The 27,833-nt window shown below is 44.2% G+C and overlaps 1 long non-coding RNA gene across 1 annotated transcript in view; it reads right to left on the minus strand.

Annotated features, from left to right (window-relative positions):
* Positions 1-2,684: 2,684 nt before the first annotated feature.
* LOC138582899 (uncharacterized) overlaps positions 2,685-27,833 on the minus strand; it is a 79,845-nt gene continuing 54,696 nt past the window's right edge. The window contains exon 3 of the long non-coding RNA XR_011305099.1: positions 2,685-4,321. This is a non-coding gene — a long non-coding RNA (uncharacterized lncRNA). The remainder of the gene's footprint in view (positions 4,322-27,833) is intronic.

Raw genomic sequence — 27,833 nt, forward strand, 5'->3', positions numbered from 1 at the left:
TTACACCTGTAATCAGACCACCATAGGGTCTACCTTTATTGTCTTTTTTAGCATTACGTTGAAAGAGAAAATGAGAATCAACATGGTAGTCCTCTAGTAGCCACGTTTCTTGGAACATGGAAAGGGAAAAATGTATGATGTCATCCAAAGAGCCACCCGCCCTGAGAAAATGAGCATGTCCCCAGGAGGCAATGCTACATACTTATGGCTGTGCCCCTTCAACTTGGCCAAACAGACTCTTCAACCATTTCCAACTAGTCTGATTATCGGTTACAATAATAGGTGAGCTAGAAGGTTTACACAAGATTTTAGACTTAGAAGTACAGCAATGTTCGCATTGTAATGTTGGAGTAGGATTTATAATCTTCTTATGTAGTCCAAAACCCAGAAATTCCAAAGATACCTTTTGGGAGCGAATTGACATTGCTGTAGCCGAAAGGACATACTGGACTAAGTCATTGCACCAAAGGCCTGTTTCAATGGTTCTATAAACTCAAAATCACATGATTTGAGAATTGTAAGCGCTGGTATTTTAGTAAATAGCACAACCAACACAGACCGATTAATGGGCTTCTTTGTACACTTATCAGGACATTCGCTAATAGTTACAACTCGCTTATCGCACTTTCAATAGGGGGATGCACTGATACATCAACCTCCGCGACGCCCATTCTAGGTGTTTCCGTTGTGGCAATGGGCTGAGTGGGAGGTGGATTCACATTATTTGGTATAATTTCAAGGCGAGCGTCCTCCTCCAATTCCACATTTACAATAGGCGATTTCGGCACACTTGATTTACGGTTTTGTAGCAGCCAACTGGTCAGAGTGCCTGATTTCCAAATGTGTCTTTTCCTTCATCAATGTTTGCTCTTTCTAAAGCATTTAATTTGACTTTTCATAGTTTTTCATAGTACGATTCGAAGTGACGGTAGAATTAAGTAGCTGACAGTGGGCAGAGTCGTCGTCTTCAATTGTGATAGATGGAAGGTGTTTGGCCTTTTGTTGTTTGCGTCTTTTAGTCCCTTGCCTTCCTTGTTTATGGGTGAGATATGATAGAGGAGAATCAGATATGTTATACGAATTATGTTTCTTTTCGCAAATCGCATTATACCTTTCTAACCCTGCCTCTCCCATCCAGCACTTAAATATCTGCCATAAAAAACATATCTATTGTTTTGGGATACAAATGAAATCTTGACAAATCTGAAGTTATGCCTCTCACGCATGTACTCTAATCAATACTCCACTGTTTGGTATGACATGGCAATCTTTGCATATCAAATATCTAGGACTTCAAAAGATATTCATACTACAATTACTCTTAACACCAACTTTGTGATAGAAAAAGTTACTAAATGATCTCTGGATGGTCACCTCTTTCCTGTCTTTTTGGAGACGCCTTGATTCTATAAAAATGATGATCACCCCCATGATCGTCTACTCTTTGTCTATGATTCCTGCAGCAATTCCAACCACTTTTTTTTTTTTTAAACTTGACTCATTACTCCTTCAATTCTTATGGGACCAGAAACACAAATAATTGTCATTAATAAACTAAGACCAAAAGCTTTTAGGAGGAGTACAATTTCCTAACTTTCAACTGTATCATACAGCTTTTATCTTAAAGCAATTCAATACATTCAAACACTACAATAATCACTGTAGGAATGTGCCTTTATGGATCAATATAGAGGCTAATATTATTGCCCTGTTCTCCCTCTCTCACTTCTTAGTTACATCCACATGGCATAGTATCACCTTATTCCCATTTCTACATATTTTCAAAACCATTTGGCATTAACTTCCTACCAATTCTTTTTCTGAAACTAAACTAGGAGACATTTTTCTTTGGTTTAATAAACACTGCCCTATCAAACCTAACCCTATTAATATATATAGATGGTAAATTATATATGTTTCTAAATTAACCCCCGTCTCCTAACTCAATAAATTCTAGTATTATTAGGCAAGAGGAGTTTGACTGGAACTTTCAACCGACCTCAGAAATGTTGTCTGAAATATGGCAACTATATCACTCAACATCTTTAGCAGCCAATCTAACCCAAACACATTTCTTTATTTTACACTGTGCATTTCTCACACCCTTAAGAATTGCAAAAATAGCCGATCCACCATCTAATAATTTCTGGTCATGTCATTTAATAAATGCTGATTTCTTTATTTAATTTTTGATTGTAAATTTGTGCATGTGTTTTGGACAAAAAGTTAGACATGCTTGCAAAAGCTTTTTCATTTTAAAGAACCTTTGGCCCTCTGTAATCTCATGATTGGCTATATTGTTAATCCATATATGCAACAGATTGAATCACCTGCATTATTTAATGTATCCATTAGTATTGCTTGCCACAATATTACTTATAACTAGATGCATACTTCCACTTTGTCTTATAACACTTGGTGGAACTCTATTTGCTCCATCCATCGTGTTGAAAAATGTCATACATTTTCTGTTGATTGTTTACATAAATTTAACAATACATTGGATATATTTGGTCAATTCCTTAGTAATACTGCATAAGGATGCTTAATTATATAGCATCAATGTCACTGTAGTTGGATAATATTGGCCCCTTCCTTTATCTTTCCTATTGTATTCTGTCTTGTTTGTCTTCCTTGTATGTCTCATTATTAATACCCAAAATAACTGTTTCTCGTTCAACATATTAAACCCGTTTAATCAACTTTAATTGTTCAATGTTCCACAAAAATACAGTAATATGCAAAAAATGCATACCGTGTGTTTATATTATCTGTAAATTAACATGTCTAATAAAAATCATTAAACAAAAAAAGAAAGCATACAGAATATAAATCTGGTAAAAAAGTGCAAAAAATAATATTAGGAAAACTCCTGTTCATAAAAAATAATGTGCATATGAAAAATATAGGCAATCAACTATGTACAGTCACTCTACTCTGCTCAAGGTCCGCCAATTCCTGGGCCTAGGCTGCATGTGTCTCAGACTCCACCTGCTGCATGCAAGCTTCAGTGGTTTCATGGAGAGCCTGCAGGGCCTCCCTAGTTGCATTTTTGATTCCCTCCAAAGCCCTGCGACTCAACTCTAGTATGGAAGTCTGCACATTCTCCATTCTCTCCCATGCTGCAACCCTAGCCCTGGCAGCTGCCTCCTCCGTTTCACGCTGCCTATGCTCCTCCTGCTGTCTCATTAGTTGTAGCTGGTGTGAGGTAACTGCCGGTCCTCAGCCTTGCCTCCAGCCTTTCATGTCTGATTTTGAAGGTCCTCAGCTCACTTCTGGCCATCATTCTCCAATAGGCCTGGCTTCTGTGGCGCAACAATTCCCTCTGCCTGGCAGCCCTATTCTGGCACTGGTACTCCCTCCGGTATGATGATCAGCTCCTGGATAGGGTTACCAAACCACCACTTGCCTCTTGTGCCGTGTTGTCCTCTACAGCGTGTTTCTCTGAAGGTATCATGGCGGACTCTGGGGCCACCTCAACTGCCTTGGTGGGCACTTCCATCTCCACCAAGGGTAAATGCACCTTCAGACATACTGATGGCAGGGCATGGGCAGAGGAGTCTGAGGTGGTAGACAACATGGAAGCCACACTTGTGGGTGCCTAGGGCACAGATATAGAGTAGGAGCAGGGAGCCATTGTTGTTTCCTGTACATTGAGTCCTCCACTCAGCACTGCAGTTACTAGTTGTGGAAATATGTGGCGCATCTGCCCAAGATGGCTCAGATGCTGCCATGAATTATGTCAATTGCCTCACAAGCAGCTTCTTGCTGCCTACATCTTGACAACAGCAATGGCAACACTGTGTTGCAGATAGCCTCATCGGCCATTATTTTGTGCCTTGTCTTTGTGGAGGCATCACAGAAGGTGGGTAGTCCTGCAACAGATGGGTCGGGACAGTAGGAAGAGCTAACTCCTCCACTGTGTCCTGCTCATACTACTGTCCCAGGCCCAGGTTTGTAGCCTACCCATCCAACTCTGATCCACCACCTGACACCATGAATAGGCCCACTATGGTGTCCTCCTCTGCCACCACACCCAACCCTGACACCTCTGGTGGGACCTCCACACTGAGCGACTTCTCTGTGTGGATGGTGGAACTACCCTGTCCCTCTGCTGTTGAGGTCTCAGCCTCCACGCCGATACCAAGGTCCAGCATCTCAACAGCAGTGCCATCAGATAAACCTCCTGCTCCAGCCACATGTCTGTCGGAGGAGGTGTACAATGGTAGGCATGGTCAGGGTCTGCACAGGCGTCTGAAGGCTCTTGCCGTGGAAAGCAGCTCCTCCTCATAAGTACTTCCCTCTTCAGTTGCAGCGGACACTGGGTGAAAAGAAAGAGGGGAGAGAAAGTGAGACATGTGTAGTTAAAATTATTGACAACGTAGTATGGCACAGGCACATTTTCAAATGCAAGAGCCACACACACACACAATCACTCAAAATAATGCCACTTCAGTGTCAGGTCTGGGCAAGAAGTCATCTGCATATGTTAACTATGAATGATGAGCCCTACACATGTGCACATGCAACACTCACCTGTGACCAGATGACCATAACAATTACACCTTAGACATATATTTAGCAAGAATGCCATGTCAAATGATAATTGTGCAGGCAAAATGATGCTAATTGCACACACCAGCAAGTGTCCTTGACATCAAGGTCCTAGCTACAACACATCACTACTTGAAGTATTAATCCCTAACACACAGACATGAAAGCCTGTAACACATGAAAACATCACTATCAATTGTCTGCATAGTATGGAATAGAATGAGCAAACAATACTTCATGGTCACAATCGTTGGCATGGCCAACACTGCTCATAGAAGGTGCAGACAAGAATACTCTACCATGTTGGATGGTCTGTAGGCATGTGCAAAAACACAATAATAGTGCAGTGGTACTGTATTACATAAAGGGGATGGGGGGGGGGTATTGCACCCTTCCAGTGCACTCACTCGTGCATGTGTTAGACAAATATGTGTATGAGCCTGCAACCATATCCTTCAGTAACCAATCAGCTCATACATGTTTGAATGTCAACTGAGGATAATTTGCGTCATCCTACTCAATCGTACAAAACAGTTATGTCTCCACTTGTCTCTAGCTCATGAAACATTGGATACATACCCACTGCCACCATCAAAATATTGTAAAAAGAAAATGTAACTAATTGACTGATACATACTAATACTTTCTCAGCCACTAGCACACCCTCCATTCACAATGTAATCTCTCCTTTAACTCACAGTATGTACCTAATAATACCTTACTCCTTCAAATCCTCCCTCCTATTACCCACTCATTTTGCAAGCATTTATGACAGCCGTCACAACAAATCCATAATGGGAAGCAATTGGATGAGGTATTTGGCCAATACTATGAGAGCATAGGCTCTGGCCTCTCACTTCTCTGGTAAAACTCAGGAAATCTGTCCTGTATCTCCTCTTCCTCTACCTCTTCTTCTCTGGTCCCCTCTTTGGCCACCTCTCCCTCTCCTCCTCATTTCTCCTATTTCTCTCTGACAACACCTGAAGAGGTTTCTAGTGAAGTCTGATTTATTAAAGTGTCAACCAAACAGGTTCTCCCCTGCTCCTACAGAACCATCAAGGACCGTGTTAACACCCTCGCTAAAGCCTTGGCCAATTTCTGTAATTAATCTCCCGTCACTGGAACCTTCCCCTATCCCCTGAAGCACTCCCTTGTACACCCCGTCCTCAAGAAGCTGCCTGCCGATCCTACCTGCCCGGCAAACTATTGCCCAATCTCCCTCACCCCTTTCCTGGGCAAAGTAAAAGCTGTCCATCTCCGAGCTTACTGTCCACACTGAATTTGTTGGTTGTCTCCAGGGCCATCAGTCTGGCTTCAGAGCAGCTAGAGGCACGGAAACTTCTCTCCTGAACACCAGTGAAGATCTGCTCTCTAACCTTGATTCCAGCATTCCTTCTTGATCTAGCCTCTGCTTTCAAAATGGTCAACCACGCCTTCCTAATCAATCGACTCTGTGAGAACCTGGGCATCACGGATCAGGCCCTGGAGTGGCAGACATCCTTCCTCTTGGACTACCCCTCCCAGGTCCAACTTGGTCCCTTTCTCTCCACCACCTCTCTCTCTACATTTGGTGTCCCCCAGGGCTCTACCCCCTCACTCTGGTTTTCCAACCTTTTCTTGGCCCCTTTGGACCACCTGACCTCTACCTTCTCCTTTAACTTTCATTTATATGCAGCTGACACTCAGCTTTCCTTCTAGCTCCCCTCAGCATCCTCTTCTCTCTCGCACATTCCTGACTGTCTATCCGCGATTCAGGATTGGTGTGCCACCAATGATCTCTGCCTTAATTGCAGTAAGACAGAGATCCTTTTCATTGGGACCCTTGGCTCCGGCTTTCCCTCTCTCCCTCTGTCCACCCGCATTGAGCCCTCTTCCTTCACCTTCTTGTGAGGCACAAAACCTTGGTGTCATCTTCGACTCCACTCTCTCTCTTTCTCTCCTCACATCTCAGCCATCGCCAAGAAGTCCCACTACCAGCTGCACCTCCTCAAAGAGACTCTTCCCTTTCTCACTTTCCCCCAGAAGCTCACTGTCTCTTGAACCCCGGTTCTCTCTAGATTGGACTACTGCACCAGCCACTTTCTCAATCTGCCTTATGGAATTCTCTGCCCTTTGCAACTAATCCAGAACGGGACTATGAGACTTATACTTGGCTTAAAGCACAGGGACCATATCGCTCCAGCTCTGAAATCTCTCCACTAGCTCTCAGTTTCTGCAAGGATCAAGTTCAAGACCCTTTGCATTGTACACAACGCTTTCTGGGGACGGGGCCCGCACTACATCCAACACGCTCTTCCAAAATACATTCCTTCTCGAGCCCTTCGCTGAGCTACCTCCAACTCTCTAAGGTTTAGACGCTTCTCTAGGCAAAAAGTGGGGGATAGATCTTTCTCTTCTGACGTGCCTCCCTCGGGAATGGCCTCCATACCCCTCTCAAACTTGAGCTGGACCTCCTGAAGTGCCGGAAGCAGCTCAAAACATACCTCTCCACCTCTGCTTTCTCTATCTCCCTCCCCTTCTGACCTACATAACCCACCTGTCTGTTGTAATGACTGGTTTCTTGGCTACTCTCAGAGTCTTACTGGGTACCAGGCTCTTTCTTGATCAGTCACCCTTGAACTGCCTCTGGGCCTAGCACACACTTAGAGGCTGTAACTGTAACCCTACAGTCCCTTGTTCTCCTTGCACTACCCAGAGCCACCCTGCCCTGGCTGCACTTACTCAGAGCCCTGCTGCCCTGTTTCTCCCTCCCCTATCCATTGCACTTCCCCCCTCCCTTTCCCCTTGCACTTCTCATTCTTGCACTCACATGATCTGAATGACACAAGGCCTAGTAAGATTGTTTGTCTTGTCCTCTCTCTGTCTTCCCTCCCTTGTCTTGTCATGCTTAGAAACACTTGTGTACAGGTGTGTTATGAATGACTTATCATATCATATCATTCAAGTGACTATGTTTGAGTGGACCAGTGTGGGTAATTTGTGTGAGGACCACAGTTTGAGTAGGATGTTTGAGAGACCACAGGAGGAAACAGCAAAAAGAGTGCAGAGGCAATTGGAAGGATGTGGCCTGTGGAGTGTATGTGTGCAAGAGGCATGAGCCTAATGAGCAGAGACTGAGTAGGAGAAGTGGAATGATGGTGTGGTGGTTGTATTAATTGAGGGAAGTGGAGATGGTGGTTGTCAGTAGTAGCAGATAGTAGTAAGTGTCACATAGTTGAACTAGCAGTAGAGAGAGAGAAGCGGTAGTGAGTAATATGGCAGAGAGGCCGGAGTAGTGAGAAGGTGGAGTGGTGGTGGAGTAGTAGTAGCAGTTGCACAGAGGTATTAGAGGAGGGAGAACAGAATAGAAGTCCACAAGGAAGAGAGTCGTAGAGCGGTATTTGGAGGTGAGACCTATGTAGAGAACATGAAATGAAATGAAATGAAATGAGTATGCAGAGAAGAAAGATCAGAGTGTTGAGGAGTAAAGACATGGTGGGAGATGAGAGTGACATTAGAAAGGCAGGAGGAGACCATGTTAAGTCCAGTGAACTGTAGGGTAAGTTGAGAGCATGTGTGAGTGACACCAAGCGAAGGAAGGTACCATCCCTAACTCCCAAGAATAATAAGGGTTTTTGGTGAGGGATAGACTAGAAAGGACAGGGATCTATATAGCCATCATTGAAAGCAATCCACAAACAGAAACAGATAGGACATCAAACAGATAGGTGTACTTACAGGTGGATGGCGGATTTACGGCCCCATTCCAAGGTTGGCGGGCGGTAAATCCCCATTCACCATGGCCCCTTCCCCATTCCCATTTTTGGCCCATAGGGCTCAATGGGAATGGGGAAGGCGCTAATTACGGCACTGTAAATTACGGTGCCGTAATTAGCACCAAGGTCCCTTAGCGGGTTGGACTTTAACGCCTGCAAAAAGCAGGCGTTAATGTGTGAATCGGGCGTTAAGGGTTTAACGGCGCCGCAGCCTTTTACGGCGCCATTAACCCCTTAACGCCAGGGTTGTAATGAGGCTCAAAGTATCTGTAAACTCCCACAAAACAAACACCTTATGATGAAATATTGGAATCAGCCTGGTAATTGGTGGCAGCTCATCCCCTGACAACATGCACAGAGTACCATTGTTATCTGTTATGGCTACTGCAACATAGTCTAAACTCACTTTTTGTCTTCTCACATGCAAAAACATTACACCCTGCCTCCCTATCCACTCCCCAGAACAGAGACATTAGGCACACCCCAAGTAACCGCTCACCCCCCAACTACTGCCATAATCTATGTCACCCTGACCCCTCACACCCTGCTCCACTACACAATGCCAAAACCCACAAGCCTTCCTTGAGGGGATCTCTGCCCCAACCCTCTACAAACCTCTTGAATACAACAACTTTGCACCTCATATCTGTGCACAGCCACCACCACCCCCCTAGTCACACCATATACCTCCCTTACTCACAGCAAATGCCCATCTTATTTTTGGACTAAAATGCATCCTAATCAATGCGTCTGTCACTGAAAAGCCCCACAAAATATATGAATAAGGCCCTGACATCCTTTTCATCACATAAACCTGGTTCTCCCAGCAATTCCGTCCGAACGCACATGAGGCCTTCCTTCGGCCTAGACCCTTATTACGCACAACAGAAGCAGTAAGGAGGCCAGAATTGCCATCCAATACTATTCCTGCCTGTCGGTTTAACACTCCAATGAACACGCCTGCAACCTTGCCAGCCAATCCCCCTAGAGAAAATAAACATCATCCCTCACCCTTATCACATCACCCAACAACAGATAAGGCCTCTCCATCAGATGGGTCAGTCCAGCCCTTAAATCCCCCTAAACCCAAAATCACATCCTGAAACGCAGATGATGGGCTGACTACAGCATCGGATATTATTCAGCCTGCTTCCACCCCACTCCCATGCCCCCATGTCCATGCCCACAGACCCACTCAAAACCTGCCTGCTTTTCCCTTCCGACTAGTTAGCAACCGTCTCTCCCAATCTCCAAGACATTGCTGCCTTCCATCTCTTCAAAAAGTCATCCTTTCCTCAACCTGTACCAGCAGCATTGCAAGAGCTATCATTAACACATCTCTCACTTCAGGGACCTTATCATCAGTTGTCAATACATCTCACAGCAAACTGCTGCTCCCAAATCCCTCCCTTGAACCCCCTCTACCGGCCATCTACAGACCTACCGCAATCAACGGTCAAATTGCCAGACTAATGGACCAAACAGCATATACCTAGCTGTGCCTTTTCACTGAATCTAATGCCCTCCTCCAGCCTGCCCAGTCCAGCTTCAGACCCCTGTGAGGAACGGATTCATGCCAAGATTCCTTCTCTGATGAACTCAAAGGGAACTCAGACTAGGAAGGTTGTGCTGCACTAATCCTTCCCGACCCCAAGGTAGATATTGACACAATCACCATCACACCCTCATGAATAGACCCCACTCACTCACTATAAGGGATGTAACATTGAACTGCATATCATCCTTTGTCTCCAACAGACCAAAATTTACATACATGCCTCCCTTCTCCTCGACTCTGTGCCCTGTCACCAATGGAGTACCACAGGGTACCTCTCCGCCACCCCTATACTCAAACCTCTACCTGTGCCCCCTTCCCTCAATTGACTATTCACACGGCCTGTATTGCCACAACTACGCAGATGACACCAAAATAACCTTCAAGATCCTAAGGGACACCTACAATCCTGCACTGACCACACCTCATGCCTCACATGAATCCACCATTACATGATGGCTAACCACCTCCTTCTTAACCTTGGCCAACACAGTAATCATGATCTGTTTGTAGACTACCCTCTTCCACCAATACACCCTTTGCCCGTCCTCCTTCGCCCCCCCACTCCTACCCCCAAAACATTGAAGTCCTTGCATGCACCATGGACACAGATCTGACACTATCAGAGCACATCAACTATTTTTATGCAGATATCCATTACTATGTGATATCCATAACTAGATATCCATAACTATGCATATGATGATATTTAGATATCTTGCTTACAACATGTACACACTTATTGCAATCAACGCTCACAGAGTCAGCACAATCACAACCATCGTCCTCTCCTGCCTAGACTGTGGCAACACCCTATATGTGGGTGCCCCTGCATTCCAACACAGAAAACTCCAACGGGTCATGTACAGGGCAGCTAGGTTCCTCCTAGATATAGGCCCTACATTGCACACCACACCCACCTTCTGTGTTCTACACTGGCTCCCAGTCAGGTGACGGTCCACCTTCAAGGCTATGTGCATCACCCACCATGATCTGTACAATGCAGGCCCAAAAAAATAAAGCACAACCTCCCACCATACTGACCCAACAGGAACCTGAGTACATGGACAGCTCCCCTCCTTGTCATCCCTTCCACCAAATTGACATAAATAGGGGGATCCTCCTTCTCCGTGCAAGCACACACAATATAGAATGCCATCCCTCTTAGCATCCAGTGCGTTAAGGATTTCAATCAGGCACACACCCAGGTCTCGCAAAGCATGTAGTGCGCAATGAAACCCTTATTTTGTTTGTGTCTATAAGTTCAATATTCTGAATGATATACCACTCATATCACACCGTTCTCAAAATACCTCCCATGTCACACTGAACCAGGAATCAGGCTAGTTTGTAAAGGTAAATATGTATTTATATATATATATATATATATATATATTATATATATATATGGGAAAGCAATCACCTAACAGTGACAATACAATTCAGAATATAAGTCAAGCAATTGAATTCACTTATGATGATGCAGCATGGAAAACACAGGAAAGAACAGTTTTGGTTTGTGAACAGATAGCATGCAGGTTAACAGTTCCCCCAGAAAAGTACTGAAGTACAAATGAGCAATCCTACACAAATGTGAGTAATCAGCAGGTATTCAGGAATGAACGACAATGTCTAGAGTTTAAATGCAATCTTCCCCCCCAAAACAAGAGAGAAAACTGTTTTGGAAAAAAGATACTTTTAAAATGACAGGTGAAATGGCTTGGTGAAACAATGCAAAAGGGTGAAAAATGCCTAAAGGGATAGAAATTCTGAGGAAAGCAACACTAAACAGGTCCTAACACACATGAGCTATAATATAAACAACAGTACACACTTAAGATCAGGATGCGATTGAAGAAACCTTTGGATGGGAAAAGACACGTGGGAAACTTTTGAAAATGGCAAATTTGCGGAAAACTTTTACTATGCAATATTTGAGAAAAACAGGTAAAATACACTGTTCCGCTATGCGGTCTTTAGTTGTGGATATAGCTATTGGTCTTAGGTATCAGTGAGAGTTGCAATTTATATTCTATCTATATAATTGAAGACGTAATAGAGGTTTTAGTGAGAGGCGTTGTTACAAAATAGGCACAAAAATCATGCAGTAGTTCAGTTTTGAAAGTGACACATAGATTTTATTACACTATATTAATGACTATGAAAAAGAGGAGGCCACACATGAATCTTCACAGTTACGTCGCCAGTGCAACCATTCACGTGGTGGATACCCAATTTCTTTCTGGGATTTACTTTAGTTACTCAAAATCACTAAGGAGTTATGGTTTTGACACAGATGAGAAAAATCAGCACAAGAAGGATTCTAACAATACTAAGGTTTTGAATTTAAAGATGGGATGGGTTGAGATTGGGATGATACAATGCAGATATACTATGGGTCACTGTTCTTCTTATTAATACTTACCGTCCTTTGTAATTAAATTGGACTGTCACGGTCCTGGTCATTGGATTGGGTCAGGTCTACCGGCAGCAGGGCACCTCTGGAGGGATTGGATCGGCGGCGGGGTTCTGGTCAATTGGGACTGCACCTCAGACTGGATTTTGGATGGGCCCTTCTGGTCACTGCACACAGCAGATTACAGGATGCAAGTTTCAGCGGCCAAGCCTTAATGGTAGCAAGCCAAGCTGAATCAGAATTATTCTTTTAAGTTTTGGATGTTTGAAAGTGGGTCTAGCTAGCAAGAGTTCAGCAATGCTAAAGTCTGGATTCTGCAAAAAAAATCTGGATCCTCAGAGAAGTCTGGAGTCAGCTACAAGATGAAGAGTTTTGAGTTTTGGAACAAGGTGCTGCGTGGAAATCTGGAGGGGTTCTGGAAGCAGTCTCCCTATGTGGAGTATATATATTTATACTATCAAATGTCATCACCATGTTTTATGGTGTGGGCAGAATTTCAAAACACACCCCCATGGCTGTGAGAGGCTGCAGGCACGTGTTTTGTTTTGTTTGGCAGTCAGAACAGAGCTGTCATCCTTACGATGGGATTTAGGAACTTCCACATTGATTTTGACAAAAACATAACTTTTGTACAAATGTACATTTCTAAGATTATGTACCCTAATAAAAGGAGACACATACATTTCATATGTGATTGTCTATATTCACATTCAATCCCCATCTTTGTGAGAGCTGTCTTTGTAATTAAACAGATTTTTATAAATTTTAACCATAAAAGTTTGGATTAATCTTTTCTAATTTGGCACATCTCTGGGCGCTTATTAGTGGATCATGTACATACAATCTTAGGTTTGCAACATTAATCGTTCTGCTACAATGAGAATTTTTTCATAACTTTGGTTCCTTAAATGGTACAGGTTTCATCAATGTCTTCACATCGAAAGCCTGAAATTAGGTTAATGTCTACCAATTTTCAGATTTATCACTCTTTAGGTTGCTCAGTTAAAGAGTTTCACCTTTAATCACAAATAAGGATTTAAAATGTCCCAGCAGTTTTTTTTTCTTTTTACCTCCCCTTCGAGGCAACAGCTGTCCAGTCCTTCGATCAGGAAGGTGTGTCCCCTTCCTGGAGAGGGAAGTATCCTGCCCCTCCCAGCAGAGGTCAATGCTCAGCCTGTCCTTTGTTCTTGGCTCAGCCAGAGACGAATTTCTGATACTCTCTTTGTTGTCAATATGCAGGAACCATTAGGGCCTCCTGTTTTCAAGGGAGTGTCAAGCTGAGATGTCAACTTTCCCGGGCCAGGCACTTCCCCATCAGAATTAAACAGTTACTTCCAATGGGTTACTGTAAGATTCACAATAAAGCCTTTTCTTTAACACATATAAAAATAAGCATAGTTTACAAGGGATTTGGACATTTAAAAGAATTGCCCTTCACAAACATGCTTTAAATAGGTGCATTTTGCAATTTCTTCCAGAAAAGAAACAGTTTAAACTGGGTTTGACAGCTAATTTCCTTAAGCAGATGTTAGGCAGTGAGCCTGGTTTCCTCTGACTGCCTGGAGAATCTATGATTTCAGCACACTTTTCCTTCCAATAATTCACTGGGAAAATGACTGAATTTAGTGCCAAAACTGCCTTTTGGAGGTTGCCATTGATTAGAAAGCTGTATTTAAGGGCATTTTCTGATGTTAGCCCTTCCGTGGCCTTGCTTTAGGTGACAGGTGACATTCAGTGATTCCTGTTTTTCCACCAACTTTACCTGTGTGTGGCAGGGTGTGCAGCTCTTCTGTGGTTTAGGAACCATGCACAGTTTTGTAGATTTGACGTGCACAGGGGTTATCGCCTCCATTTTTGGAAGTTTTCTGTCCCCATTGGCAAAGGGGTGTAGTAGGGTGCATTGGCATGGATAAAACTATTCCACAAGTGCATAGAGTGCATAGAGTGTAACCTTGTCTCCCGGAGGTCACTGAAGGTCTGGCTATTCCCATCTGTGTCGTGACTGACCTAACCTGCCTCTCGGGTGAAATTACACCCCCAGACAGGTCGACAGGGGCATCGTTGAGTCACATGAGGAGACTCAGAGACCATACCGAGGACGAACAGAAACACTTCCTGTTCAACCGCCTGTCAAGACACGTCATCATTGCAATAAATCTGTCTTGACTCATGGTAATGTAACACACTCCTTCTTAATGCTAAACAACCATATCCCTCCTAAGGCACAACAAAATATTAGTTATTTATTTATCTATTTTATTTTATAACTCACCTAATACCATACCTGAGTTTGGTTTCAAAGTGCAGATCCAGGATTCAAACCTATGTTGCTCTGTGTGGTCTTGCTTTCAAGACCAGCACACTGCCCCTGTGCTATCCTTCATTCATACACACATACATCTGCATCCAGCCACTACTTGGTCTAATATCGCACATCACATCACAGCCACTATAAGGCAGATAGGTGCAACAAAACATATTTGCTTTATCTGGGCTCATGATGAGTCTTCTTGACTCGCATACTCTCCAGACAGCCCACCACAGCACCCATCCACAAGCCAGTTCTCCATTTGTGGCTATAATCAATTTAGCCACCCCTACATACCTCCCTACTGCCTAAAATGTACACACATTCCAATAACATGTGACCGATTACTCATAGCTGGACCTTAGGTCCACCACAGGCATTCACCTACAGCACTTTGAGACCATACCAGTGGCAATAGGAGAAAAAGACAGACAACAGTGCATTACATCTCATTGCCATGTCCATCATCCTCATAACATACTTCCACCTTCACATGGAATTCCTATTGAGCGCTATTGTTCTGCCTCTGAGAAGTTACCAGCAGCTTGGATCTGGACCTGCAGGTCTAGGACCTGGACATGAAGTGCTGAATTCACCCTCTCTAAGATCCGGTGCTGAAGTGGCCAAATGTGATGGCGCCCACAAGACTAACCTGCCCTCGCTTTCTTCTGGCTTCCGGATGGACCTGTCATCCCAGCACTTCTTAATGTTGTCTGCTGTATGGACTGCCACTCCTCCACATTGACAGCAGTCACTATCTCCTCCCAGATCCTCTGGTGTCCAGTGGCCACAAGCTTCTTCTATGGATGGAAGAGGAAGTTAAAATGCTTCAGGACCTGTTCCCATAGGATACCAACTTCTGCAGCAGAGACGCTGGCAGCCCTCAGCCTAGCCACAATGGGTGTGCTGGAAGATGTGGCAGACATGGTTCTGCTGAGGCTGGTGAGGTGAAACAGGGTCCTCATTGCACCTGTACCGAGGTGCTGCGAGGTGATAACTGAGGTGGTGGTGTCCAAATGAGGCAGTTGAGGTGGTCACAGTCTCATCTTGCAGGGTACACACAGAGGCACAAGCAGTGGAGCTGAATCAGCTACTCCAAGGCAGTTGTCAGCAACCAGCCACAAGATGGCACACAGAAGGAGTTGTTGCAGAAAGAAAACTAGCATGTAGGATTCAGCACAAAAAGGCAGAAATCAGGCACAGGTCTCAGCAGGAGCTCAATGAGGCACCATTGGGAGTTATGTAGAAGAAAGACCATCAGTGTGTGAGTTACATGCATCGCATTGTGCGCTGCATGTGCCCAATGCTAGCGCGGTCGACTACAAATAGGGTGTGCATGCGCAGAATGCATTTGCACTGCTTAATCCTGATGGGCACGGAGCACAGAGCATCTTGCCATTTGGAAATGGACAGCAAGACGGGGCACATTGTATTTGCGACTCAAAACAGCAGAATTGTATTATTTTTGCACATTCTTGTACATTACACTTGTAGGGTAGACGACCATACAACTAGACACAGTAAAAACAGTCCTCTGAGGAAAAAAGATCCCTGCACCTCTTGCAAGGATAATAATGTTTATTTTGTATAAAAAAAAGGAAAACAGTGACAAAGGGTGCTGTAGAACCCACCTACCACAGAGTGCACCTGTTAGTTCAAAGCAAACATGACATTTTGAAGAACTTTGTCATCGCTTTTGATGCACAAAATATATGGTATTCCCTCTCCACCTCTGTTGGTTACCCCCTATGTATATAACACCAGTCCCGTATAGTACCTCAACTGATTGGCCGCATCTAATCTATTCCAGCTCCCAACATGTGGTCTTCTGCCCCGCCACCTTGGATACTGTTTACATGATTGGCGGGCATCTGAGAATGTTACCCTCCCCATGGGCCGAATCATGTGATGTGCACCTGGTCATTGACACAAGCTAAGTGGATACTTTAGCCTTCTTGAATAAATAAGGGTTTCTTGTGATCGCAGACATGTAGGCGTCCCCACCGTGCCTTGCACCTTGTAGTACAAATTACAGCTCCATGCTCCGCCCTTGGCAGCTGCCCATCCCTGGTGCTCTATCTAGGCCTCTCCAGGACGCCACTTATCAGTCAAATTGTCAAGGATTTAGGTGTTCTGTTTGTGGGCATCTGGCAGTTCAAACAGGATGACCATTATTCTGGGGGACGCTAGTGCCCTAAATCTTTGTTGGGTAGTTTTTGCAGCTCACCACCTCTCCACCGGCCCCCATGGGTTTGTCCTTCAGGATGGGCACTGCCCTACCCGTGCCCGGCCATTCAGATTCCTTTCTGGTTTCGCAGGCCTGCAACATGATACAATTACATTTTATTTCTATGCCCTGAAGGCCTCCTTGTTAAGCTTGTGCACTGGGGAATGGGATGGGAAAGTGATTTGGGCCTCATTACCATAGGCCACTACTGTCTCCACCGCAGCATGTGGCCGACTAGGCCTCATTTTGATATGGCAGTATCTCAGTATTTCTTGCAGCAGATACTGGGACTAGCTATTATATTATTTGTTATTGTCTCTTCAGGATTATGTTCTACTAACACACACACCCTTTACATGAGTCTTCTGAAGGTTCCACAAGTTACTACACAACTGCCCCACACGTTACCTCCACTTTTGCATGTGTCAGTCCCTGCAGTCACACACGTCCATTTCTGTGTGCATTTAATATATATTCTTCAACCTTAATCACTTGGGGTGACATGGGTGCAGGACATGCATCCCAGAATTCCTCCCTTTAGTTAATACTCCATTACCTAACCCAGCTGCTTCTCTGGACCTGTACTCCTCATCCTTGGGTACCCATTCCTTACACACATGCCATACACTTCTCCTGCTTGGGATCATTTCTCTGGGGAATAAGCGAGGTAACTTTAGCCCCCATCACCAGCTAAGTCAACCCAATGTTGTACATAATCTTCTGGATCAGGAGGGCATGACGTCAGAGTTCCTGGTGGATCTATGGCCCTGTCACCATGCAAGGTTTCTTTGGATCATCTGTTTGAGCATGCTCATCTTTTGTACTAGGAGGTGCCATACTTGCCCCTATCAAGACCATCATCATAGCAATGTTCGGGAGTGTCTTTAAGCAGCACTGGATTATCATTTGGCACATGCAGAACATCACCAGAAGGAGTCGCCTGATATGGACCAATAACTTCAACACAGCTCTGAGCCATGTTGGCGTCCAAGAGAACATTGTATCGAACAAGTCTTCAGCATCAACTCCTGCTTCACTTTTCATACCCGCCTTTAACTTGTGGGGAGTTCCTATGATGTGCGACAGGGACCTGTTTTCTGCATCGTTTGGGGAGGGATGTGTGCAACAAGACAGTCCTATCTTCTTGCACACACCCCCTTGCATGGCCATCAGCAGGTCTAACACTTATTGGTTCTGAAGGGTCAGTAACTGAATTGCACACATCTTGCTCTTGGTTACATGTGATTTCATTGAATGAAGAAATAACTAATTAAATGTAAACAAATAAAAAACAACTAATTCTGTTAGGGAGATTTCTCACACAAGTGCCAAATTCCCTCTACCTTAGAGCCATCCAGCTCTATTGCTATATTTAGGGACTTTGAACTTTTTATTTTCAATGTGTTTTACTTTTGTGTTCTTTGGTTATGGAGTTTTAAAATAACTCCATAGGCATCATCTTTTTCTGTGTGTACACAGGGTTGTCTTTCAGACTTCCCAAGGATTAAATACCTTATCTGGGACTGACTACCATCTTCCAGAGCATGTAAAGTTAAATTGACTTTATTAGCCTCTTTAAATTTACTGAACCAGGACACACTATCTTCCTATAGAGTGCTGGAGGGGTCGCCTAGCCTCCCCTTAGTCTAAACATTCATGTAAAAGTAAAATGTTACCCTTTTCTACTTTAAATGGCTGGTGGCAGTGGTTTAGATCAAACTACCATGATTTTTCTGGACCGCTAAAAACGGTAGATAGAAATCGGGTCAGCCATGTTTTTCAATATGGAGCCCAAGACCTATCTGTAAAAACAGACTCTGGTCATCTTTTTTCGCCATTTCTTTTATGAAAGGTCCTTCTTGTGTTTGTCTCTGCGCGCCAAACCAGGTTAGGTCCCTTTGTTCGTTGGCCTTTGGCAGGCTTCAGTGCTGAATCCCTCCTCTGGCGCCTACGTGTCTGGGGTGGACAGGATGGGAGGGAGGTGCCCAAACTCCCTGTGCTTAGTCTCCTAGAAGACCTGAATGCACTCTGGCGTGATTGGCCGGCTGGCTGTCCGGCAATGAAAGCCACCCTGCTGTGTGAGTGACAGCCAGGCTGGAATTAATGGGGTAAAACTGTTTAAAAGCAGGTCTCTGGGACTTGGAAAGCAGAGTCAACCACTGGAATGAAAGAACTGAAGATGAGCTGAAAGAAGAGGACTGCTGCAACTCCTGGACGACTGGTGAAACCCTGCTGCAGGTCCAAATTGCCCGAAACTCCATCGACATAGAAGCCCTTCAAGGTTAACTTCTTCCCTTGAGTTTGGTGGCAACAACCAGCTCGCAAGCCACCTGGGCATTGTCCCCATCTGAATGTTCTGCTGTTGTTGAAAACCGGATAGCCAGAGGGAAGGAAACCAGCTTGTGGACTTTAAGGCACTCACACCTTAAACCAATGTCTTGCTAATGCTTTTGGCCTCATCCCTGGGCAGTGCGGGAACCTCCCGATGTCCTCCTTCTTGTACCATGACTGAAGCACAGGAACAGCGGGATCTGCTCGAACTGCCAGGAACAACTGCCTCAACTACAGCTCTTATTCATTAACAAGGTACTGTGCAAACGCGATCTGGACATTTTTTGGGCCTTTGAGAAAGTGCATGAAACTTTCCTCAACTACGAAGGCTTGTCCTTCCCTTAACATCCCGTCAAACCTTTCGCCTAGCCAAATTCTTCTATTCTCCGCTGCAAAGACTTAACCGTAATCCACCAGAACTGTGCTATCCTATACAAAGACTCTGAACCATTGACTTTGGCCCAGGCCTATTGAGAAGAATTCCTGGTTGTAGTTAACCGAAACCCTTTGCCCTGCCTATGAATGTATTTGGGCTGTCTATTCTTATAACCTTGTCTTTTTACCCATGTATTAAGTATCTGGAGTGCTATTTTGCTCCCACTGCAGGGGAGCTAAACTTGTTCATTTACTCACCGGTTGTGTAATTGTGTTTTATTAGTTTGTGATATTGAGCTGCTTATGCTAGTGTAATGTTTTCTAACTGACTGAGTAAATAAATGTGTATTCTTTTACCAAGAAACCTTCAATCTGTGTATATTTGAATCACTGTATTTGTTGGTCCTTTGTGTAACTGGATCTACTTCTCACCTAAACTCTTGAGATAAGTCTGGCTGCTCAGCCATCACTACCACTTTAGTGTGTAGTACAGGCTTGTACCAAAGGTGAAATTGTGTTTACACTTGTAGTCCTAATTGCCTGTAGTGTTCTCAAAGGGTACTGCAGGTGATTCTGCCTAACACTGGTGTACAGCGGTGAGGATAAAGTATACTTGTTACATTTAGAGTGCTATTTTTACCTTTGTTCAAATAATCCTCCCAAGGCTAAGCAACACTAGTAATGCAATTGTTTTATCATGACTGATATAGAAAGCTACAGACAGGAGACCCTAGTGACTTTAACTGTTGATCAATTGAGATATATGTGTAAAGCTAGGAATCTCACTGTAAAAGGCAAAAAGGTTGAATTGATAGAAAAGTTGTTAGAATGCCAAAGTCTGAGGAGTGGGTCTGAAACCACCACACCTGCCACAAATGTGGAAAATGTTGATGAGGATGATAATATGTCAGAACCCAGCTCTATTATTGTGGTGAGTTAGATGAGGCAGAAGAGTCTCAGAATGTAGGCCCTGTATTACCTCTACCTGCTCATAGGCTTAAACCTTTGACCACAGGGACCCCCATCAGGTCCAAACCTATGTCCTGAATTTGTCTCTTTAGAAAAACTGAGACTTGAGTTAGAATTGAAAAGAATCCAAGCCCAAACTGAAAGCAAGTATCAAGAGCTTAGACTCAGAGAAATGGAATTGAATCATGCACTTGAAATGAAAAAGTTGTCTCTTGAAATTGGTTCTCTCCCAGAGTCCTCTAGGTCTTCCAGTCCTAAGAGGACTCGCATGCCCAAAGATCCAGTAAGTATGTATGAGATTAAGCTTGATATTTTGGATTGGTTGGCTCCTTTTGAATATAACCATGGGATTCAAGACATTACAGGAATCAGTTTATTCCTTGGCTTTTTTCTAGGCTACCCCGTGTTGCAACTGATGTGGTAATGGAGTTTGAGGATATATACGGAAAAGAGTATGAATGAAACTGTAAAGCTAGCTTTGATAGCAAGATTTGGGAAGACCCCTTCTCAGTATCTTAAGAGGTTTAGAACCCCCAGAAACCATGATGGTACTGCTTGGGCTACCTGGGTGTGTGAATGTTTTAACAACTTAGATAGTTGGGTTAAGGGTTACATAGTTAACACCTATGAAGGTATGGTACATCTGTTTATGTTGAAAACCATGTTTGATGCCTGCTCTCCTGAGCTGAGACAGCACTTGGCTGACTCTAAGGAATTGGATCCAAAATAGTTAGCCAGAGCAGCTCACTCATGGGTTGCCAACCGGGCCACTTATAAAGATTCTGAGGCAACTCCCAAAAAGGTTGTGGGGAAGCAGCACAACTGTGAGAACACAGATAAATCTAAATCCATCCAACCAGAAGAGGCCCCCAAACATAACCAAGGTAAGCCACATGGGGAAACCAAATAGGGCTAGTGAATCCTCTGGTGCCCAACCAAAGGGAGGTCAGCAGAAACACCCATTCCAGAGAGCATTTGGTAAATGCTATGTCTGTGGGTCAACTGACCATGTGACAGGAGATCCTAGATGCAAGGGTAAACCTGCCGGGATCAGCACTGCCTCCTTAGCCTTCTCCCCAGAGGAAAAAGTACAAATGAGTTGTGCTCACTTTCAACTATTTGCTGAAGCACCATTGGGTCTTCAGGCCACTGTATCCTTAGAGTCCATGGGTCTGGATAAGAAACAGAATATGGATGTGTACAACTCCATTCCAGAGAACTCTAGAGAGTATTATATGGACAGTGTTCTTGTCAATGGCCAGGATACTGCTGCCAGGAGAGACACTGGGGCCAGCAGAACAGTAGTGGATGAAAGATTTTTCAAGCCTGATGTTGCTAAGGCACCCAAAGGTCCCACTAGATTTCCCAGAGGCCCTCTCCAGTTGGTTCCAATTCTACCAGCTCCCAATCAGTGTAATACTATGACAGTGAGGATTCCTGTCAGTGTCCAAAATTAGGTGCCTGAGAGAGTCCTGTTGGGGAATGATTTAAAAACTCTAGGAGTAGTATCCAGTACTCCCAAGCCTCCCAGTGAAAGAAAACAACCAAACCATATTGGCTAGAGAGGCAACCTTAAGAGACCACTCTGAGCCTGTGGGAACCTCTACAGAGAACCCCACTGCAAGCCCTGGTGTTAGTAGGTTGACCTCTAACCCAGGGAAATCTGAAGCTAGTATAGTAGAGAAATGGGAGCCCCAACCAAGCTCCATCATTGCCCATCCAATTGTAAGGTCTTTGACCCCCCCTGCTTCTGAGGAAGAGGTGGAGAGACAAATTGGACCCCTCTCTAGTACTGTGAGAACTGGTAATTCTCAAAGCTGGTGGAAAACAAGGAAAGTAGGTCTAAGGCTAAACACCTTAAGACTGTTGGAGCTTCTACTGAAGACTCCAATGTAAATCCTAGTATTAGGAGGGAAACTTCTAAAATAAGTAAGGTCAGATCTCAGAGGAAGTGGCAGCATGTACCTTGCTTGACCACAGGCCCTCCAACCAGGATACCTGAGACCCAACCTGCTCTTGAGAGAGAGGTGTTGAGGAACCATGGAGGCCCCTCTAGATCTAAGGGATTCCTTTCCAAGGACCCCTTGAAAAAGCATATTGTAGGTTCAGGGGTTGTTACAACTTCTGAGGGACTGTTAGATTAGACCCCCTATACTTTAAAAAAGAGAGATGTACCACAACAGGTTTGTAGGTCCTATAGCTTACAAAGGAAAACCACTGATAGAAAGTTTTATAGCAAGGGTTACAAAAGGTTGCTGGTGTACTCAGCAGGCCATTTAACTGACTTGTAACAGGAGATCCATCCTGGTGGGGATTCGGTCTTCCTGTCCCTTAGTCTGGGGGGGACAAGTGTTAGGGAGATTTCTCACACAAGTGCTAAATTCCCTCTACCTTAGAGACCTCCATCTCTCAGACTTCCCAAGGTTTAAATACCTTCTCTGGGACTGACTACCATCTCCCAGAGTATGTCAAGTTAAATTGACTTTACTAGTCTCTTCAAATTTACTGACCCAGCACACACTATCTTCCTATAGAGTGCTGGAGGGATTGCCTAGCTTCCCATGAGTCAAAACACTATGTAACAGTAAAATGGTACTCTTTCCTACTTTAAATGGCTGGTGGCAGTGGTTTAGATCAAACTACCATGATTTTTCCGGACCGCTACAAAGGTAGCTAAAAATCGGGCCAGCCATGTTTTTCAATAAGGCGCCCAAGACCTATCTGTAAAAACAGACTCTGGTCATCTTTTTTTCACCATTTCTTTTAGGAAAGGTCCAGCTTGTGTTTGCTCTGTGCACCAAACCAGGTTTGGCCCCTTTGTTTGTTGGCCTTTGGCGGGCTTCAATGCTGAATCCCTCCTCTGGCGCCAGTGTGTCTAGGGTGGGCAGGATGTGAGGGAGGTGCCCGAAACTGTCTGTGCTTAGTCTCCTAGGAGACCTGTACTCTGGTGTGATCGGCCGGCTGGCTGTCCGGCAAGGACAGCTACCCTGCTGTGTGAGTGACAGCCAGGCTGGAATGAATTGGGAAAAACTGTTTAAAAGCAGGTCTCTGGGACTTGGAAAGCAGAGTCGACCATTGGAACGAAAGAACTGAAGATGAGCTGAAGGAAGAGGACTGCTGCAACTCATGGATGACCGGTGAAGCCCTGCTGCAGGTCCAAATTGCCTGAAACTCCATCAACAGAGAAGCCCTTCAAGGTTAACTTCTTCCCTTGAGTTTGGTGGGAACAACCAACTCGCAAGCCACCTGGACACCGTTCCCATCTGGTCGAACTTTCTTCAGAGTACTGTTGAAAACCGGATAGCCAGAGGGAAGGAAACCAGCTTGTGGACTTTAAGGCACTCACACCTTAAACCAATGCCTTGCTAAAGCTTTTGGCCACATCCCTGGGTAGTGCAGGAACCTCCTGATGTCCTCCTTCTTGGCCCCACGACTGAAGCACAGGAACAGCGAGATCTGCTTGAACTGTCAGGAACAACTGCCTCAGCTACAGCTCTTCTTCATTACCAAGGTACTGTGCAAATGTGGTCCGGAAATCTTTTCGGCCATCGAGAAAGTGCGTGAAACTTTCCTCAACTACAAAGGCTTGTCCTTCCCTTAACATTCGTCAAACTTTTCACCTAGCCAAATTCTTCTAATCTCCGTGGCAAAGACTTAACCGTTATATACCACAACTGTGCTATCCTATGCAAAGACTCTGAACCTTTGACTTTGGCCCAGGCCTATTGAGACGAATTGCTGGTTGTAGTTAACTGAAACCCTTTGCCCTGCCTATGAATGTATTTGGGCTGTCTATTCTTATAACCTTGTCTTTTTACCCCTTTATTAAGTATCTGAAGTGCCATTTTTCTCCCTCTTCAGGGGAGCTAAACTTGTTAATTTACTTACCGGTTGTGTAATTGTGGTTTATTGGTGTGTGATATTGAGCTGCTTATGCTAGTGTAATGTTTTCTAGCTGACCGAGTAAATACATGTATATTCTTTTACCAAGAAACCTTGAACTGTGTATATTTGAATCACTGTATTTGTTGGTCCTTTGTGTAACTTGTTCTACTGTTCACCTAAACTCTTGAGATAATTCTGGCTGCTCAGCCATCACTACCACTTTACTGTGTAGTACAGGCTTGTACCAAAGGTGAAATTGTGCTTACACTTGTAGTCCTAATTGCCTGTAGTGTTCCCAAAGGGTACTGCTGGTGATTCTGCCTAACAAATACCAACATAACTAATTTATTTTTCATTGCTATTGGGGGTCTCCGCCAAAAGCTCCCCTTTTGTTTTTAGTAATACTTTTTCCCCACCCCATAAACGACTATTCCCACTCCCAACCCCATTTTGAGCTTTTTCCAAAATTAGTTATTTTGGTATTATTTGTTTTTTTCATTTGTTGAAATTTCATTTGTTGTTTTCTATTCAATATAATCAATACATACCCTTGATCTTGATCATGTTCAATCGTAGCTCCATATCATTCATCAACTGCATAATTTCCTCCTGATAATCTGGAGCCATTTTGCATTGGCTGCAGCCTGGACCCCTCATAGCATAAGGGATGAGATGAACACCTCTGTCTTCGAATATAGGTGATACTTGTCTGGAATCTCTTTCAACAGCTTGGAGGAATCTTCAAATAGTTAGATTGAAACCTTGTCTGTCTTCTTAGTGTTTGATTCTTTCTTCTTATTTGCAGGGGCTGGGATGGGGCTTGCTTTGAGTGTGCTGTGCAGATTTTGGTTCTATGATACGATATGATAGGTTATTTATAACGTGCTTAATACCCAGAGGTTTCTAAGCACGGACCCGGGGATCAAACCTGTGTTACTCCATGTCATCTCGTTTCCAAGGCGAGCATGTTGCCCTTGAGCTATCCTCCCAAGACATATAAATTAGTGTGCTTCAGGAAGCCTGAGAATGGCTGAACGTAACATTGTCATAGAACATGTCCCTCTACATGATGGTGGGAGAAGCATGTATGCTTGATGACCACAAACCCAATGGATGTCCATAAGGGCTGCTGTTCCCTTGCTTAGATCAGGAATGTACAGAGTCTTATTGCAGTTGCTGTTGGTTTCCACTGGAACAGTTCTGCGTCCTCTGAAACAGAACTCGTACTCTTTTGATGGCTGCAACTTTACTGGCATTTCTCTCATATCTATCCATGTCAGTTTCAGAACATATGTGGCCCATATGGTGAGACAGTTCTTGTTGACAGTCCATATTACTTCTTTGTCGAGCCACATCAACCACCCTGTCATGCAGCTCACTACCGCCTCTTGCCACCTATTTGACATGAACAAGAAACCATTCATTTTTAACAATGGGCGCAGCTTACATTGTGGGTCTTTACCATTGTTCGCACACTTCTCTTTGTATTTGTCCATCAACACAACTCGTACTCCATGCCCCTGGAACATGCTCTGGACCTGACACAGTTCTAGATTAACCAAACACTGGGCGTCCAGAGATGGCATTTCCTGGGGTACTAACATTTTGGGTGCCCCGATACGTGGGGGATCAGAGAGCAAACATAACATCTCCTATTCGTCCTCTGCTTCCCCACTGAGAGCATTTGCGACTGTACCATACGTTACTGAATTCCAGATGGTGCACATCAGACATTGTATCAAATACAGCCCCTTTATACTGGTGATAGCCCCTCCCTTCATCCACTCCCCTTTTACCTCTATGTTTCCATTGCCCTGTTACTGTGTCAATTACCCGTGTCCTTTGCATGTTCATCAAATTGTCCGGAAGACCAACAGTGTGGACGGTCCCATACCCAAATAGATAATCATTTTCAGTTTTTACACACACCCCCATAGTATGCCCCCCCCATTTATATGCCTGAACCATATAACCTGGCTGATGGTATAAATGATGAATCCTAACATAAAACCAAAACAGGTATATAACAAAAAAGTCAAGTTAGCACTTCCTAGGGCATTGTTCGTATTTGCAAGTGCAGCAATAGTTGTGTGATAATATTTAGTGAATATGCCGGAAGGAGAATTCCAGTTCTTCTGATGGTACCGTGATCGCTGCTGGGCAGGTTGAGGTAGCTGTGCTGTATTGAGGTAGTATGGTGGATACAATGAAAAAGAACAATACTTGAGTAGGAGAACATGGGCACACAACAGAAAAATCAATTAAGGAAATCAATGAAATTGGCCGACTTTCTCTAGATGCGCAGTAACCAAAGAGTATGGATGACAATTAATTTGGTGATGGAAGTTCGGGTGAAGGAGGTGCTGTATGCAAAGACTGCTGGACATCCGAATGGTGCAACCAATAATGCAGTTCTGAGTCTGACCGCATATGGAGTGGCATAGACGATAGTGAATGGGCCATTGTACCTTAGTTCACTCCACCTGCGGAAAAAATTACGAATAGTCAACTGAAGGGGTGGCGAGCTCACAGATTCCAATGCAGCACTGTTTTGTTCTTCTGTTCTCCTTGGCGCTATCTGTGGAGTGATAATCTTTATTGACAGAGGCAGTTCATGTGGGCAAAAGTGGTGTGTGCATGTGCCACCACGTCGCTATTTGGTGAGGGGAGAGGTGATGGTCCTTGCAGGTCTGTGTCCACATAGAGAAGAGGGCTAGGGACAAGCAGTGGACCCAGTTCTTTTTAAGGGTGACAAAACGTTTAAACAATTTAGATTACAACAGACCATTAACGCCGTATTGTAAATGTGAAAAATCATGCAATTTGAAATTAACAGATTTAGGAACTCCTATAAGTTCGATATGTACCAATCCTCCTGTATGCCTACAGAAGTATGCTTTTTCGACACATTGGTAGGGTGGTGCAGCTGCTCAAATGCTACCATTACTAATTCCTGGGGCGTTACCACTTTCCTGTGATGCCCTGCCTCCATATTAGGTCAATGGGAGATTGTTTACACCCCCTTTTCTGCCAGAGAAGTTTTTCGGCCTGCAGCGCTTGAACCTGTAGCTTTATTATGTGAGACACTGGTAATGATGTGTATGGGACCACTAATTAAAACTGCATATGCGCTATGTCTGGGTATTTGGTAATGTATGTGTATTCAGTAATGCTAGTACTCAGAGATAGGCTGCTATTTTGGCTGCCTGCTCTGCGCCATTGTATCCAAGAGAAATTGTGTGTGTGTTGTAAGTACGTGCAACACATTTGACTACTGCTACTAGAGTGGTAAGCAAAAGAAGGACTAGTGACCATTTCTTTGGTCCAGGTGATTGTGCTCTTTGTCTTTTGGGCTTCTTTGAGTGCCAGCAGCGTTGGTTGAGTTTATGTCGTGTAATCGAAAATCCATGCTCTGCAATAATTACACAACCCAAGGAACGTCTACATGTCCTTAACCA

The sequence above is a fragment of the Ambystoma mexicanum genome, chromosome 3q (genome assembly GCF_040938575.1).
Source record: "Ambystoma mexicanum isolate Mex_15411 chromosome 3q, UKY_AmexF1_1, whole genome shotgun sequence".
Taxonomy (NCBI): Eukaryota; Metazoa; Chordata; class Amphibia; order Caudata; family Ambystomatidae; genus Ambystoma; species Ambystoma mexicanum.